The sequence below is a fragment of the Mauremys reevesii genome, linkage group 16 (genome assembly GCF_016161935.1).
Source record: "Mauremys reevesii isolate NIE-2019 linkage group 16, ASM1616193v1, whole genome shotgun sequence".
NCBI lineage: Eukaryota > Metazoa > Chordata > Testudines > Geoemydidae > Mauremys > Mauremys reevesii.
Window position 1 is genome coordinate 5,760,960 of NC_052638.1, and position 17,069 is coordinate 5,778,028.

The 17,069-nt window shown below is 45.4% G+C and overlaps 1 protein-coding gene across 2 annotated transcripts in view; it reads left to right on the forward strand.

Moving 5' to 3' along the window:
- Positions 1-1,336: 1,336 nt before the first annotated feature.
- The window catches only part of NUTF2 (nuclear transport factor 2), a 55,753-nt gene continuing 40,020 nt past the window's right edge, over positions 1,337-17,069 (forward strand). The window contains exon 1 of one of the 2 annotated variants that reach the window (XM_039502533.1): positions 1,337-1,454. The gene's annotated coding sequence lies outside the window, so the exon portion shown is untranslated. Of the gene's footprint in view, positions 1,472-17,069 lie in introns of both variants that reach the window. The other variant, XM_039502534.1, reaches the window with a different exon arrangement.

Sequence of the window (17,069 nt, forward strand, 5' to 3'; positions counted from 1 at the left end):
GCAAGAAGGGAGAAAGGGGCTCAGTAGGCCACTGCAGCTTTTGCTAAGTTTTAATTTAGCAAGTCTTTGAGAAGACATTGGAGCAATAAAACAAGTTTTCTCCTTTTCACAATTTCTGAGGCTCCCTTTGATTTTAACATTCTTTGTCTGCACTGTTTCCCACATTTCTCCTTATCTCTTGCTTCACTCACAACTGCAGATGGACCCCTGTGTCCACTTTCTCATGACTCCCACATCAGAAGTCCTTATAATAAAAATCAGCTACCTCTTCTTTTTCTTAATAGCCAGGCATTTAGTGAGAGAGTCCATTTCCATTGCTTTGAATTCTTGAAAAAGTTCCCTTGTTTAACTGTTTGGTTGGCATATCCTTTTCTTTTTTTGCCTAAGATTAGGCACCATTATGTCTTCCCCTTCAGGCCGGGGTGAATTTTCTTGGCAAAATATCTATCCACTCTTTGCCTCCATTTAGGGGTGGCCATTAGGCAACTAATGGGCTAGTTTCTTTGGGCTGCATGGATTTTAGGAGGCACAGAACACCTATGTCCCAGCCCCACTGTGGTAGACGATGTCACTTCCCCTGGAAGAAGATGGGGTTTAGGAGTGAGCTGAAGGCGCTATTCGAGGCAGCTTGGCCAACAAGAGCTGGGAGCGTGTTCCAGTGAAAGGCAGCACGCGGGAAGGTGTGAAGTCCCCAATAAAGAGACACAAGAGAGCGGGAGGGGAGGGGCAGGGCCGCGAGACCTCGCTGAGGAGGGCGAGTTTGGGTTTCGAAGGAGCAGATGAGCTTGAGGCCGATGCCGGGGGTCAGGGCCGTGCACACGCGCAGGGTGCTGAGGGGAAGGGGACTGGAGCTGCGGTGCGGAGAACAGCCCCGGGACAGGCTGGTCTGAGTCCCCGTCCCCGCCATGGCCAGCCCCGGGACGGAGCAGGAGGAGACTGAGGGGGCCCCAGCCCGACGGAGAGCGGGGCTGCCAGGCCCAGCCCGCCCCCGGGACCCCTCGCCACGCAGAGGGCAGCAGACCCAGCCACTGACCCCGCGCTGCCCCCAAGCGGCTGCCAGGACAGGGCCCCGCCACCCGCGGGAAAAGCGCCGCTGCCCGCTAGGCCAAGTCCCGCCAAGAGCCGAGGGCGGAGTTTTGAGGGAAAAGAAACCAACAGCGCCGCGCTCCGCCACTATCCCACAACGCTCTGCGCGTAAAGGGCGCCGATAGCAGAATGTTGTTTCGTTGCCTTTCATTCAAGCTGGGAGCCGGTGGGCGGCAGCGGCGCGTGGCACGCCGGGAATGGTAGTCCGCGCGCTCCCCGCCGGGGCTGTTTATTGGCCGTGGCAGGACTCGCTTTCCCGGCGTGCCGTGGGGTGGTGGGCGTGTCCGGGCGGGGCGGGGAGCGCGGGGGAAGGCGGCTCAGGGGGTTCAGGCCGCGCTCGGTGCCGCCGCCATCGTGGGAGCCGCGCGGTGAGTGCGGGGCTCAGGTAGGCGGGCTGGGCAGGGGGCGCGGAGCTGCGGGCTGGAGCCGGCCGGGGCAGCATCGCGATGCGGGCCGGGGGCTGCTCCGCGGGCCGAGCCGGAGCCGGAGCCGGAGGGTCTCTGCCGCCCGCTGCGCCCTGACAGGAGGGGCGGGGGCTCCAGTGCAGCGCGGTGCTGCCCTTCTCGGGGCCTGGCCCCTGCCTGGTGCGGCGGGAGCCTGCACGGGAGCCCCGTAGGCACTGGGGGGCGAGCCCGGGCTGGTCAGCTGTGGGGCTGCAGAGCTGCCAGGCGTGGTGTGTAACTGGGCGGGAGCACAGGTAATGCCCGGGGTCCCGGCAATTACAGGCCGGTGCGCCTGCTGCAGTACCAGGCAACTGGGTTAAACTATAGAACAGAGTGATCAGATACATGCGGGAACAGGCTGTGGTTGGGAGGAGTCGAGACGGCTTTTGTGAAGGGAAATGGTGCTTCGCCAATCTGTTACAGTTCTTTGAGGGGTCAGCAAATGTGGACAAGGGGGATCCAGTGGATATAGCGTAGCTGGAATTTGGTAAAGCCTTTGATGAGGTCCCTCACCAAAGGTTCTTCAGCAATGTAAGCAGTCCTGGGATAAGAGAGAAGGTCCTCTCATGAATCAGTAACTCGTAGAAAGGGGGACAAAAGTTAGGAATAGATGGTCAGTTTTCACAGTGGAGAGAAGTAAATAGTGGGATATCCCAAGGATCTGTACTGGTAGCAGTGCTGTTCAACCTATTTATAAATGATTTGGAAAAAGGAGTAAATAGTGAAGTGGCAAAGTTTGTGGACAATACAAAATTACTCAAGATAATTAGGCCCAAAGCGGACTGTGAAGAGTTACAAAGGGAACTCACAAAACTGAGTGACTGGGCAAGAAAACAGGAGATGAAATTCAGTGTTGATAAATGTAAAGTGATGCACATTGGGAAATATAAACCCAACTATACATATAAAATGATGGAGTCTAAGTTAGCTTTTATCACTCAAGAAAGACATCCTGGAATATCGTGGATCGTTTTCTGAAAACATCTGCTCAGTGTGCAGCAGCAGTCAAAAACCTAAAGCCTAACAATATTAAGAACTCTTAATAGGGATCAATAATAAAACAGAGAATATCATAATGCCAGTATCTAAACCCATGAGATGACCACACCTTGAATACTGTGTGCAGTTCTGGTCACCCCCATCTCTGAAAGGATACATTAGAGTTGGAAATAGTAAGAGCAAATGATTAGGGGTATGGAACAGCTTCCACATGAAGAGAGAGTGTTCAGCTTGGAAGAGAGATGACTGAGGGAGTTTGATAAAGGACTATACAATCATGACTACTGTGGAGAAAGTGAATATGGAAGTGTTATTTACCTTTTCATATCATACAAGATCCAGGGGTCAGCCAATGAAATGAATAGACAGCATGTTTAAAACAAACATAAGACAGTACTTTTTCACACAGTGCATAGTCAACCTGTGAAACTTGTTGCCAAGGGATGTTGTGAACACCAAAAATAACTGGGTTCAGAAAAGAATTAACTAAACTCACGGGGGATAGGTCCATCAGTGGCTATTAGCCAAGATGCTCTGGGTATCCCTAAAGCTCTGACTGCTAGAAGCTGGGACCGGGTAATGGGTTGTGTCACTCAATAAATTGCCCTGTTCTGTTTATTCCCTCTGAAACAGTTGGTACTGGCCACTGTCCGAAGATGGGCTACTAGGCTAGATGGACCATCGGTTTGACCCAGTGTGGTTATTTGTATGTTAAAATAACAACCCGTTTTGCTAGTGTCCGAACAGGTACCACATCCTGACCTTCGTTGCCTGTCTCTGGAGGACTTGGTGGTGAAATTTGTCTGACTGCTTTTTAAAAAACACGTGTGTTCTGATAACAGGCTGTCATAGTCTTTTTAAAAACCTGTCACCTTAAGGTCTCTTATCTAGTTTTCTCGCTAGCACTTCCCCACAAGTCAGCTCTAGCCACTAGCCTTCCAGGTAACTAGGAAAATGTATCTCAAAAATAACCATACGAGACAGGTCCGTTTTGGAATTTAAAAACTTTACATGACTTTAAAATCTTATTTCAAAACATAAATCAGATTCTGTTATAGGTATTGTTGTTTGTACAGTCTTCCTATTGGAAAGCATTACATTGAGATTTCTGGAATCCTTTCCATCTAGCGATGCTTGTTGCTTTAACTGTAGTCTGTCCTGTCCTTGTAATCACTCAGCTGTACGTATAGTTCTTCAGAGAGCTGTTGTTTGGAATCACAATAATTCATTATCCCTCTTGAACTGCCTTTATAATAATTGTCTCCAGTATTCCCAGTGTACTGCATTCCATTTCTGTCTGTATCTGAAAGGTGGTGCATAGTGTTGGAAGCGAGGAAATCCTGAGTTCTAATTCCATCAGTGTCACTGACTTGTAAGATCTTGGGCAAGTAACTTTCTGTATTTCTTTTTTTCCCATGTGTAAGATGGGAACAATGTTTGCACTACATCAGGGGAGGGCAAACTACGGCCAGTGGGCTGAATCTGGCCCGTCTGGGCTTTCAATCTGGCCCACAGGATTGCCAGCCCCATGGCACAGCAGGGCTAAGGCAGGCTCCCTGCCTGCCCTGGCCCCACACTGCTCCCGGAAGCGGCTGGCACCACATCCCTTTGGCCATGGGGGGCAGGGCAGGCAGAGGGCTCTGTGTCCTGCCCTTGGCCTGCAGTTATTGCCCCCTGCAGCTCCCATTGGCAAGGGCAGCGTGAAGCACAGTGCACGGCGAAGCCACCTGCCCCATCCCGCCCCCAGGCACCCCTGCCGGACATGCTGGCCACTTCTGGGAGCGGTGCATGGCCAGGGCAGACAGGGAGCCTGCCTTAGCCCTGCTGCTGCCAGCCCCGGAGCTGCTCGAAGTAAGCAGCACTGGGCTAGAGCCCGAATCCTTGCCCTGAGCCCCCTGCTGCACCCTGCACCCTAACACCGTGCCCCAGCCCTACATTCATGGCCCTGCATACAATTTCCCCACCCAGATGTGGCCCTCGGGCCAAAAAGTTTGCCAACCCCTGCACTACATATATGTTGTGAGGCTATGGGTATAGTGTTTTGCAAATGTAAAGTACTAAGTGCTATCAGATCTGTAAATTGAATTTACACACGTTTTTGCATAGTCTCTACTTGGATGCTTATCTCAAGTTACCCATAGTAGGTGATCAGAAGCCATCTATTGTTTGTTCTGTTGAAAAACAAAATATGAACCTGAAATTCATAACGCCTAATGCACAGCTTGTCAGAAGGCCACTAACGCTTAATAAAAGGGCAAACTTCAAGACTAGTATAAGAGCAAGTGCTGGTGGACGAGAGGACTCTACAGATTCTAGCTAGGAGAGCACTCGGCGTGAATGCCAACTCCCCAAACCAAGGAGGGAAATGCTGGTTCCTTGTTTTATTCTCTTTCCTAGCCATATTCTCCTCTGTTTCACAGATGAATGTTTCAAATGTTATCATGGCAGATGGCTAGTCATATCATACGATGTAAGTGTGCATTACGCGGAGAGCTGTCTCTGGACTGGAGATGAAACAAATGCATTAGGAGGAGATTGTAACTGTAACCTCGTTCATGAATGCAAGGCTACCTCCCAGCTGCCCATAGCAACAGAACCTTTTGTCTTTTTAGGATTAGATGAGAGCCAGCATCCAGGGCCTAGAAAGTGAGTTGTTAGGCTTTATACTTTACTGTATCCCTGACTGGGACCATTCCTGTCTGACAGATTATGACACGAAGACCAAATTTTTTTTTTCAAATATTCGAGTTGACTGAGTTTATTTATAAATTGTCAAGAGAAACATTTTCAGAAGTAGCTTACCAGCTCTTGGTAGAACTGCCTTGTTTAAAACAAGTTTTCCTTGCACTCTCTTGGAAGTTTAATCTGGATTGGAGTCTTATCCAATTGTAAGAACTGAATTGTGAGAAGATATTATTTTAAAACATATTGGTCATATTCAAATATTGCATGAGTGTATCAGATCCTCTGTACCTAACTAGATTTAACGGAGTCAGTTTTCCCTATTTATATACAGATTGCTTTATGGATTACTAGCTGAAATAAAATATTAATTGGACCACCACATGTTAGTGCGCTACACATTTGTGTTTCAGAGCCGAAACTGATAGTTATCGCTGTGTGATTAAAGTATCTCCTCTTAAAAAGAGAAACTGCTGAAAAAGCCCATTTAAATGTCCATATGTGGTAAAAGTCTAAACTATTTCTTCATCATTGGTAGTCTGAGAGACTAGAGAACTGTTATCCATTGCGAGAAGCTCAGAGTAGACAACGAGATGGATCATTTGATTGCCTGTTCTGTTCATTCCCTCTGAAGCACTTGGCATTGGCCACTGTCAGCAGACGGGATACGGGCTAGATGGACCATTGGTCTGAGCCAGTATGGCCATTCTTTTGTTCTTAGTAAATCAAGATTTCTTACCATTTTCCATAATGTTTGGATTACTGGAGCAGATTAAAAAATGTAGTCTAGCTAGAGCATGAAGAAAAATCTGCAGGTTACTTGCAGAAAAATACAAGAAAGTAAAGTTATAAACATACAGTTTTAAACATATCCTCATACAGGATGCTTTCTCAAACCAATACACATGCTGAAAACAATATACAGGCACACGTGGGAGTGATTTCAGTGCACGTACAACTCTTGTCTATGTCTATATAATTAGCGTTTCTGTTTTTTAAATGACTAAATCCAGTAGGTCCTATTTGATGTTTATTTCTAATGAGACAAACCATGCTTCATCAGTCTAATTTTGCTATTTGAAGAGTGATAAATTTTACTTTATACTGTCTTTCTATAGTGTATTGTTCTCACTTCAAGACTGCATACAATTTTATCAGTTACACACAAACCCTGCTTATTTGTCATTTAGTCTAACTCAGTGGTCCCCAAAGTGTGGGACATTCCCCTCCCAGGGGGCACAGAGGAATGTTCAGAGGGGGCACGGTGGAGCCTGGCTCTGGCTCTAGTCCCAGCTTCTCCGACATTCCCAGTTCTGCCTTCAGCCCAAGCTCCTCTGCGGAACCAACTGCTGTAATGGAGGGGGCACAACAGGAAAAGTTTGGGCACCACTGGTCTAACTGCTTATCACTGTAAATTAATTTCTCTCCCAGTTCTACTTTCTTTTCAGTTACTTATGAATTTGACATTGTTTTCCTTCTATGCTAGTCAGCAATGCTACCTTCTTCTCCTTTCTCCTCTCCCCCCCATGATCTGGTAGGTCTGGTCTAAACTTAAAAAAATTTACTGGCATAACTTTTAGTAAGCTGTGAGTTGTTTTTTGTTGTTGACATAGTTATGCCAGTAAAAGCCCTAGTGTAGACGCAGTTATACCAGTATAGCTTATTTTGTTTTGCCAAACTAGAATAAGCTTTATTGGTATAACTATGTCCACCCTGGGGACTTCACTAGCCTAGTTAAAGCAGCAAATCTTGAGTGTAGGTAAGGCCTAAGGTTCCTGCCACTTTACGCGTCTGCATCATGTGACTCATATTGCCTGTCTGGTTTGTATCCCAGAAAAAAGGCGAACGGGGCTGAGCACTGGGGGCCAGGGTAGTGGAGAATAAGAGAATTGGGGACAAAGATGGCAGGAGCCTCATAATTGGGGAGTTCAGAGCAAGGCAAAATCTGGCATTTTTAGACTTCAGGTATTGTTGCAATATTTGGGTAGTCTAGTTAGTGCAACACTGTTTTACCAGAGGTCCTGTACCCATGGAGATTGGAGGACATTTAGGTGAGGCTGGGTGAATCACGGACAGAAATAACAGGTTCAGGTCTTCTTGAACTAGGGCCAAATGTGTATTTTCTGACTGACTGCGCACACTTGCATTTTCTTTGTTTCCAGTGTGATCTGAGAAGGAAGCTGCTTGCCCTGATACAAGTAGCGAACTTCAATATCTGTTGCTATCTTTTGTAAACAATTGCAAAAAAATGTAGGGTAAGAGCAATGTATTTGCATGTTCTCAAATGGAGCAGAATTTCTGCTCTCTTAATGGTCCTTTCTGGCCATAAAACCTGTTCTGATAATCTGGTCTGACTTCCTGCATAACTCAGGCTGTAGTATTTTACCCAGTCACTCCTGCATCAAACCCATAATTTATGGCTGTTTTCTATGCGATCTATGTGTGGACTTGTGGGATATATATCATATTAGATTGGAATATCCCATTGGAACAAAACAATTACATATGTGGTAAGAAATGGAGAGAGTGGTTGTAGAACTGCTACTGGAAAGTTAAATATATCACTGCAACAACCTGCTCCTTCTGGGATAGTATGTATCTTGGATTCCTCTAGTTCTGGGAAGAGTTACTCTCCAGCAGCAATTCCTTGTGTTCTTTTTGTAAAGACTTACCTACTTAGTCTTAAAAATGAGGAGCATAAAAGGAATTTCACATATTGGAGTTAAGGGGGTGGAGGTGAGGAAAGGTGATGATTTTCTGTATCATTGATAGAAGTAAACCTTGGTATAGTTAAGATGGTTAGTCTTGGGATGTGGAATTCATTTCTCACCCGACTCCCAGTTAATATTCCTTAATATACACTCCTAAAAGGATGAGCACTTTGAATGTTCTATTAAATCAGTTCACTTCCTTGGAAAAACACAAGTGATAAAAATAAGGTTAACATTTGCTGTCCTCTCTGCTGGGATGTGTTGTTTTTCTGTGATACTGCTAGTAGGTTCCTTTGGTAGTGTAATGGTTTGTAGTACAGGCTTTTACTTGGACTTTGCAGTATGTATTACCACAGTTGACATGATTGCTGAACGACTTTGCTAACAGCATCGTGAGTGTGATTTTTGTTTTCAGCTGTTTTAAGCCCTCAAATAATGCAGTTGAACAGGCAGCTGAAGTAACTGTGCATGCAAATTGGGCAAACAAAATAAATATGCATATTTCTGCACTTAAATTTCTGAAGTGTGTGTAAAACAAAAAACTGCAATTTTTCAAGCAAAGGATAGTGGAGGAGAGAGCGTCAGCTAGGTGCCATGAGGAAGGTTCTAGTGATGGCAAAGCATGTATGCCATTAAGTTTGGGATCTCTGGAGAAAGTACTTGTGGTGCTGGTGTGAAAGTGATGGGTTTATAATACAATATATGTATATTGTGGTAACGCCCAGAGGTCTGAATAATTATCCGAGTCCTGTCATACTAGGTATTGCACAAAAACATATGAAGACAAGATTCCATGACTGCAAAGCAAAATGAAGCTACTAAGTCCATTTCTCCGCCTACTAGCTTTGACAGTGTTCAGTTAAATACTAGTATCTCCACAACTAGATAATGGGAAAAATTTACATGTGATTTCTTTTTTTTAATAATGCCAAACTTGAGCTGCAGTTCCCAGTGTTGAGAGAGAATGTGGTGTTTAGGCAGATTTCCTTTTTAACATCTTTTGTAGTAACCATCAAGACTGTACAACTGTGAAGAAAAGTCTTGTTTTTAGTAAAATTTAAATGAATAGTGACTGATTTTATGTACACATTGCTGAGCATTGAAAGGATAAAAATAATCCTCACCCAATAATAAGCCTAGCTGTCTGTTTAGTAATGATTTGGGGAAGGAGGGAGGGGAGGCTAGGAGAAGGACTTGAAGACTGAGGGCGGGACCTGATAAATCTTCAAATATGTTAAGGGCTGTTCTCCATGTCCACTGAAGAGAAGTCTCTACATGTACTCAGTTTACACACTGAAGTATAAGAATTAATTACATATCAATCTTAGCTTCCATAGTTACAGATGTTAACTAGTTTTCCAATCATCTTTTTTAACTATCATAATACTTATCTTGAAAACCTTCTGGAAGAGTGAATTGCACAGACCGATTACAAATACTTAGGCTTTGCAGAATTCAATCTTTGTTTTTAGAATTTTGACAGCTAAGATCAATGCTTATTTTTAAGCATTTTTTGTATTTTTATCGATTTTTACATTGTGGGAAATTATGGGGATGTCAGACAATAATAACTTAACAAACATTGAGGTTCAAAAAATTAAAGCTTTATAACTGTTAAAACACAAATTGCCAACATCCCAGGTAAATATCTTTAAATCAAACTCACGTTCTCAAGCAACATTTTTCTTATTCTGCCCATCTGTAAATTTTGAGTAGTATTGATGGAAATATTTGTGTTGGTTTGTGTGTGAAATTGATGTTTACTTGCTTTGTCAATATAAATCTATTCCTTCCAAGCCTACATACACCACAGTAAGTATCTTTTTTGGGATCTAAATGTGTTCTCTTAGTTTGTCTGTGAGGTGAAAGAAGAACTTCCATTATTTCCTGAAGATGACAAGTCTGGGGTCCTCATGGTTAAATGTTAACTCCATAGGTCCTTGAAAATGAATTATATTTTTTTAAACTGCTTTTAAGTCAAACACTAGCTATATAGCCCTGTGGCTCAGGCTACATCTATACTACAGCCGGGATCGATGCTCTGAGATCGATCCACCAGCAGTCGATTTAGCAGGTCTAGTGAAGACCTGCCAAGTCAACAGCAGATGGCTCTCCAGTCGACCCCTGTACACTACCCCTGACAAGAAGAGTAAAGTAACTTGACTGGAGAGTTTCTCCCGTCGACCCCCCGCGGTAAGTCAACCTAAGGTACATAGACTTCAGGTGCGTTATTCATGTAGCTGGAGTTGTGTAGCATAGGTCGACTTACCGCGGTAGTGAGACCTAGCCTAAGGCTCATTGAAAATGAGCAGGTAGGCACACCCTTTCCACAGGCAATAATGTTTCTAAGCCACTTAGGTGCTCATGGCCATATGTTTGAAAAGCATCTAGGACAGGGTTGGGCAAACTTTTTGGCCTGAGGACCACATCTGGGTATAGAAATTGTATGGCGGGCCATGAATGCTCATGAAATTGGGTTTGGGGTGCAGGAGCGGGTGAGGGCTCTGGCTGGGGGTGTGGACTCTGGGGTGGGTCCAAAAATGAGGAGTTCAGGGTGTGTGTGTGTGTGTGGGGGGGCTTCAGGCTGGGGCAGGGTATTGTGGTATGAGAGGGGTGAGGGGGCATGGCAGGGGATTGGGGCACGGCAGGGGTGAGGGCTCTGGCTGGGGGTGCAGCTGAGGATGAGGCGTTTGGAGTGCAGGAGGGGGTTCTGGGCTGGGACTGAGGAGTTTGGAGGGTGGGAGGGGGATCAGGGCTGGGGCAGGGGGTTGGGGTACAGCGGGGTGACTCGGGTGCAGGCTCTAGGTGGTGCTTACCTCAAGCAGCTGCCGGAAGCAGCAGCATGGCTGCTTTCCAGATCCTACGCGGAGGTGCGGCCAGGTGGTTCAGTGCGCTGCCACATCCACAGGTGCCGCCCCCACAGCTCCTATTGGGTGCGCAGTTCCCAGCATTGGGAGCTGTCGGGGTGGCGCTTGGGGCGGGGCAGCGTGCGGAGCGGAGCCCCCTGACTTTCCCTATGCATAGGAGCCGGAGGGGGGCTACACCACTGCTTCTGGGAGCTGTGCGGGGCGGCCCCCAACTCTGCTCCCCAGCTGGAGTACTGGAGCAGGGCAAGCCCCAGACCTCGCTCCTCAGCAGGAGCTCAAGGGCCGGATTAAAATGGCTGGTGGGCCGGATGTGGCCTGCGGGCCGTAGTTTGCCCATCCCTGATCTAGGAAGACTTTCTCTATGCCGGTGTCAAAACTGCGGCTAGCAGCTCCTATCTATATTGTCCTCTAATGCATGTGGCTTACTGGCAGGCACATATCTGCCAGCAGTCTGTAAGCAAAAAATGTCACCTACTGATTTCTGTATCAAGCCACTAACTTGTGGTTGACCTTGAGTGTGTCTTTTTGAAAGAGACATCAGTCTCTGTTTAAAGCTACAAGTGAGAGAGAATCCACCATGTCCATAAGTCAGTTATTTCAGTGGTTCCTTACCCTCCCTATTAAAATAGTCATCCAATTTTTATTCTGAATTTGTCTAGTTTCAGCTTTCAGCCACTGCATTTCATTGTCTTTGCTGGAGTAAAGAACCCTAAAGTATCAGAAATCTTGTCCCTGTGTACTTTTAGACTATGATCAAATCCTCTCTTAATCTTCTCCTGGACAAACTAAATAGATGGCGCATCTAAAGTTTCTTGCTGTAAGGTAGGTTTTCTGGACCTCAGATAATTCTCGTGCCTCTCTTCTGAACCCTTTCTAATTTTTCATTCAATTCATTTTTTGGCTTCCCCTTCCTAACCAAGTGCTTAATTCTCTGTCCTCCCAATGCTGCCATTTTACATCCTGCCCCCAACTGAGCATTTCATTCTCAGCTGCCCCCATACAACAAACCTCAGCATTAAATTTTCTACATCTTAATTTTCAGAAGTCTTCTCCCATTTACTCCTGCAGGGGAGGGGAGAGGAGAGGGTAGGGGGTATGTATTGGTGGGTTTTTGTTCCTACGCCGAGCTCTTCACTCTTCAGGCCAAGGGTTGGTACATGTGGGAACTGCCTTTTTTTTCCCCCCCCCTCCCCACCACAGGCTTGGGAATCAGAGCAGGGTCACCCTGCATTCCTGCCAGCTACAGCACACCGAAACAATCCTGTTCAGCACCTGGGTTTGGCTGCCCCTCTTGAGGAGGCAGGGGAATGGGGAAAAAGGAACCAGTCAAAGGGGGTTTCCTTATAGAATATGGGTTTTCCCAGGCCCATAGAAAGGCCTGAAAAGGCAGAGGTGCTATACCGGTAGCCAACCCTTAGAACTTCCAGGACATTATTTTTGTTGGAATGCTGTGCTGATAAGGTTGAAGCTAGTACTGTTTGTATTTAAGGAATTTTGTTAATAAGTATGTGTGCATAATGGAAAGCTCCTCCGTTCTTAAAGAATGTTTGCTTTGGGGCAATAGATAGAAAACCTAAAATAGTCCTTTCCTAGTTGCAGTGTTTTCATCTGGCTTGTCTTAAATCAGTTCAGTGAATAGAACTCTGTGTAGCTTGCTGAGGAAATGGTGCAGCCTAATTTTCTAGGAATACCTGTCTCAATTCTTCACTTGCTGCTACTCCTAATAAGCAATTTTGCAGTCTGTAGTAGTGACTTAGAATACAGTGGCCAGAGTATCTCATTTCAGGCTGTCTATTTCCTCTTCATTGGCCTCCTCTGAATCAAAGGATTGACTAACATTTTGCTCTGACATGTATGACTTCATGTGGCTTTGGTGACTGAATTTCATGATTCTGCACTGGGCAAGTTTTGCAGTTGACCATTCAGATGGAATCCAGGGATAGTCAACTATAAAGCTCTTACAGGGTCTGGTATTCATTAACAATTGAAGTTAAGTACTTCCACGTTGTGTATATTTAAATGCTAGCTTTGCTTAGCATTTCAGACAATACTGTAGGGTTTTTATTGCTGAAGAGCTACTCTAGCATACTCTAAAAAGCTAAAATAACCATTAAATATTCGGAGGTTCTCTACATTTCCTGCAGGAAAGAGACTGTAGAGTCTGGTTTTGGGTGTGCTTCAGTATGCAGGTAAAACAGTGTTACTGGTCAGAATGTACAAACTAGTTTCTTCCCAGACCCCAAATATTCCCCCTTATGCTAACTGTTAAACTCTTCCAGGTTCTGGAATTACCTATATGTTAGAGAATTATCATCTGCTTCTTCCCCAAACCGGAAGAAGAGCTCCTGTGTAGCTTGAAAGCTTGTACCTTCCACCATCAGAAGTTAGTCCAATAAAAGATATTACCTCACTCACTTCGTCCTTTTCCCAAGTGACAAGTCTGAATACAATGTTAGTCACACTGCCTGAGCAGAAAGAAGGGCTCAGTGTATATAATGCAATATGCTGGTTGCTAGGACCAATGTATGGTAAATGAGACTAGATGTGTCACTCAAGTCTGGGGGATTTACCGGAGGAGAGACTGCTGCATGATTTCTTGTTTGTTACAAGAGGCAGTGTTACAAAAAAGCTGTTCCTCAGGCCCTCTATCTGAAACCTTCTAGTATAGGAGCTACTCTCTTAAGAGCTCAGGGTAATGTCTTTATTCATAGTGACCCTTTCTTTGCTGTAATCGACCTGTTAGCTTCAGGAAGAGAACATACCACAGCTAGCCTGACATCCTAGAAATGTAATTTATAGGTTCTGTCCAGCAGGAGAGCAGTTAAGTATCCTAACTCCCCGCCCACCTGTGCTGTTGTAAGCAAAGTCTTGTAGAGCTGGCATGTCCTTCTCAAAGAGAATGCTCTGCTGACAGCTGCCGCTTTCATACATGGCTGGGACTCCAACTTGAGCACCGCAGGCTGCTTTGTGGCGGTTTGAAATGGAGAAGGCAGGGTCTCAGGCAAGGAGTCCCCAGGCTATGTAGAGTTCTATAGGTTAAATCCAAAACCTTCAGCTTCACTCAGAAGCTAAATGGATAACTGGTCCCAGGGCACTGCTGCTTTGCTCCCAGAGAGAGACGGTTTACAAATGGGCTGCTGTATTTTTTTACTGCTTGCAGTTTCTGGCTAGAGTAAAGGGGTAGCCCTATGCAGATTACACTATCGCATAGTTTTGAGAGTATAAAAGTTTGGATTACGTTAGCAAAGTCTACATCTGAAAGAAATGGACTCTGGTCTGAACAGCAATGGGGGTGGGGAGCTGCACCCAACAGCAGCCATAGGTCAAATAATACCCCTAGATTGCAGACTCCAGTTACTAAAGGCTGAGACCCTCAAAAGGACAGATTTCAGAGTGGTAGCCATGTTAGTCTGAATCAGCAAAAAGAATGAGGAGTACTTGTGGCACCTTAGAGGCTAACACATTTATTTGGGCATAAGCTTTCGTGGGCTAAAACCCACTTCATCGGATGCATAGAGTGGAAATTACAGTAGAAAATGGATGCAGTGGAAAATACATTTTTTCATGTTCTCTATGTGTATATATCTTCCTACTGTATTTTCCACTGCATGCACACGATGAAGTGGGTTTTAGCTCACGAAAGCTTATGCCCAAATAAATTTGTTAGCCTCTAAGGTGCCACAAGTACTCCTCATTCAAAAGGACCGATAATCCTTGCCACTTCTTGTGGTTTTTCTTCCAACCTTCTGTTGTTCCCTCTCTGTTCTCCAGACTGAGTATTGGCCACCTACCCCTCAGCCACGCCCCAATCTACTAAATGTTAGGTGAGATGTTCAACAGCAGTGGTGGGACTGCAGGAAAGACGGAGCTGGGTGTCACTGGCATTTTGAAAACACTACTGCTCATGCCTCTTCCCTAGCCCTTCTAGAGTTTCCATATGCTTGTTAACCTGCAGAGCACCACAGAAGAGAATCCTCAGGTCAGAACAAATAATCCCCAAACCAACCTTGGAGTGTTTGAAAATCCCTGCCAGCTGGATGCTTTTCTCACTGTATTTGGCCTTCACCACTCAGGAAAGACATGCATTGAAAGCACAAGCTCTGGCACAAAGTACTCCCAATATCCTCTAGAGCCCCAGGGAACAATAGTGGCCTAAATTAAGGCAGGACAACCAAGTGTTCGTCTCCTCCAGTTAGCTCGCTGCACCCACAGAAGCAGACAGCTCAGACTGATTTTGCTCAATCTTAGCCACAAAGTAATGAAAGTTAATCTCAACAGAAGAGACTCACTTTGAGCGCTGAATGGAGACAGCTCAAATTAACCAGTCCGTCCACTCAATTTATAAGGACAATTTAGAGGATAATAAGGTTTTAAGTAAGGCTACATTTTAGTCACAGGTATTTTTAATAAAAGTAATAGGTCACAGGCCGTAAGCAGAAATTCACGGGCCCGTAACTTGTCCATGACTTTTACTAAAAATACTCGCCCTGACTAAAACTTGGGCTGGGGGCCGCAGGTGCTTGGGAGAGGGACAGTCCAGGGGCACTGTGGGTACTGGGGGATGTAGCCAGGGACCCCTGCTGGTATTGGGAAGCAGGGCTGGTAGGGGCTTCCTACCCAGCTCCACATCCCTGCAGGTCCTAGGTGGCAGAGGCAGGGGCCTGGTTCCACTGCTCTTGCCACAGCACTGACTGTTTCAGCTCCCATTGGCTGGGAACTGCAGCCAATGTGGGGCTGGGGTTGCAAGCACGTTGGAGGACAGGATTAGAATTCAAAATGACCTGACAAATTGGAGAATTTAAAATAAATTTAAAGACAAGTGCAAAGTACTACACTGAGACTTTGCCTACACTAGCACTTTTGTTGGCAAAATGTTTGTTGGTCAGGGTTGTGAAAAAAACACACTCCTGACCGACATAGGTTTCACCGACAAAAACGCCAGTGTGGACAGTGCTATTTTGGTGGGAGATGCTCTCCCGCTAACATAGCTACTGCTTCTTGTTCGGGATGGTTTGTTTATGCTGGCGGGAGAGCTCTATCCCCCCTGGCATAGAGGAGCTACACAGGAGACCTTATAGCAGTGTAGCTGCAGTGGTATAGCTGTAAGGCCTGTAGTGTAGACACCTTTCTGAGGATTTTTCACAGCTACAAAATGGGGACTAAGTAGCTAGGCAGTAGTACTGCTGAAAAGGATCTGGGTTAGGGTGGTCAATTAATCGCGTGAGTTAACTGCGATTAAGTCAAAAAATTATCATGATTAATCGCACCATTAAACAATAGAATACCAATTGAAATTTATTAAATATTTTTGGATGTTTTTCTACCTTTTCAAATATATTGATTTCTATTATAACACAGAACACAAAGTGTACAGTGCTCACTTTATATTATTTTTTATTACAAATATTTGCACTGTAAAAATGAACAAAAGAAATAGTATTTTTCAATTCACCTCATACAAGTACTGTAGTGCAATCTCTTTATTATGAAAGTGCAACTTATAAACGTAGATTTTTTTTTAAACTGCTCTCAAAAACAAAACAATGTAAAACTTTAGAGCCTACAAGTCCACTCAGTCCTACTTCTTGTTCAGCCAGTCGCTAAGACAGACAAGTTTGTTTACATTTGCGTAGATAATGCTGCCTGCTTCTTGTTCTCAGTTTCAGGTGACACTGTAAACAGGTGTTTGCATGACACTTTTGTAGCTGGCGTTGCAAGGTATTTACGTGCCAGATATGCTGAACATTCAGATGCCCTTTCATGCTTCAGTCACCATTCCAGAGGACATGCTTTCATGCTGATGATGCTCATTAAAAAATGAGTTAATTAAATTTGTGACTGAACTCCTTGGGGGAGAACTGTATGTCTTTGTCTCTGTTTTACCCGCATTCTGCCATATATTTCATGGTATAGCAGTCTCGGATGATGACCTAGCACATGTTTGTTTTAAGAACACTTTCACAGCAGATTTGACCAGTATGCAAAGAAGATACAGCACTGGACTGAAGGTTTAAGAATCAGAAGTGCCTTCCAAAATTTGCGAGGGAGGAGTTGTGGAGCATGCTTTCAGCAGTCTTAAAAGAGCAACACTCAGGGTACGTCTTCACTACCCGCCATATCGGCGGGTACCAATCGATTTCTCGAAGTTCGATATATCGCGTCTCATCTAGACGCGATATATCGAACTCCGAACGCGCTCCCATCAACTCCGGAACTCCACCACCGCGAACGCCGGTGGCGGAGTCGACGGGGGAGCTGCGGACGTCGATCCCGCGCCGTGA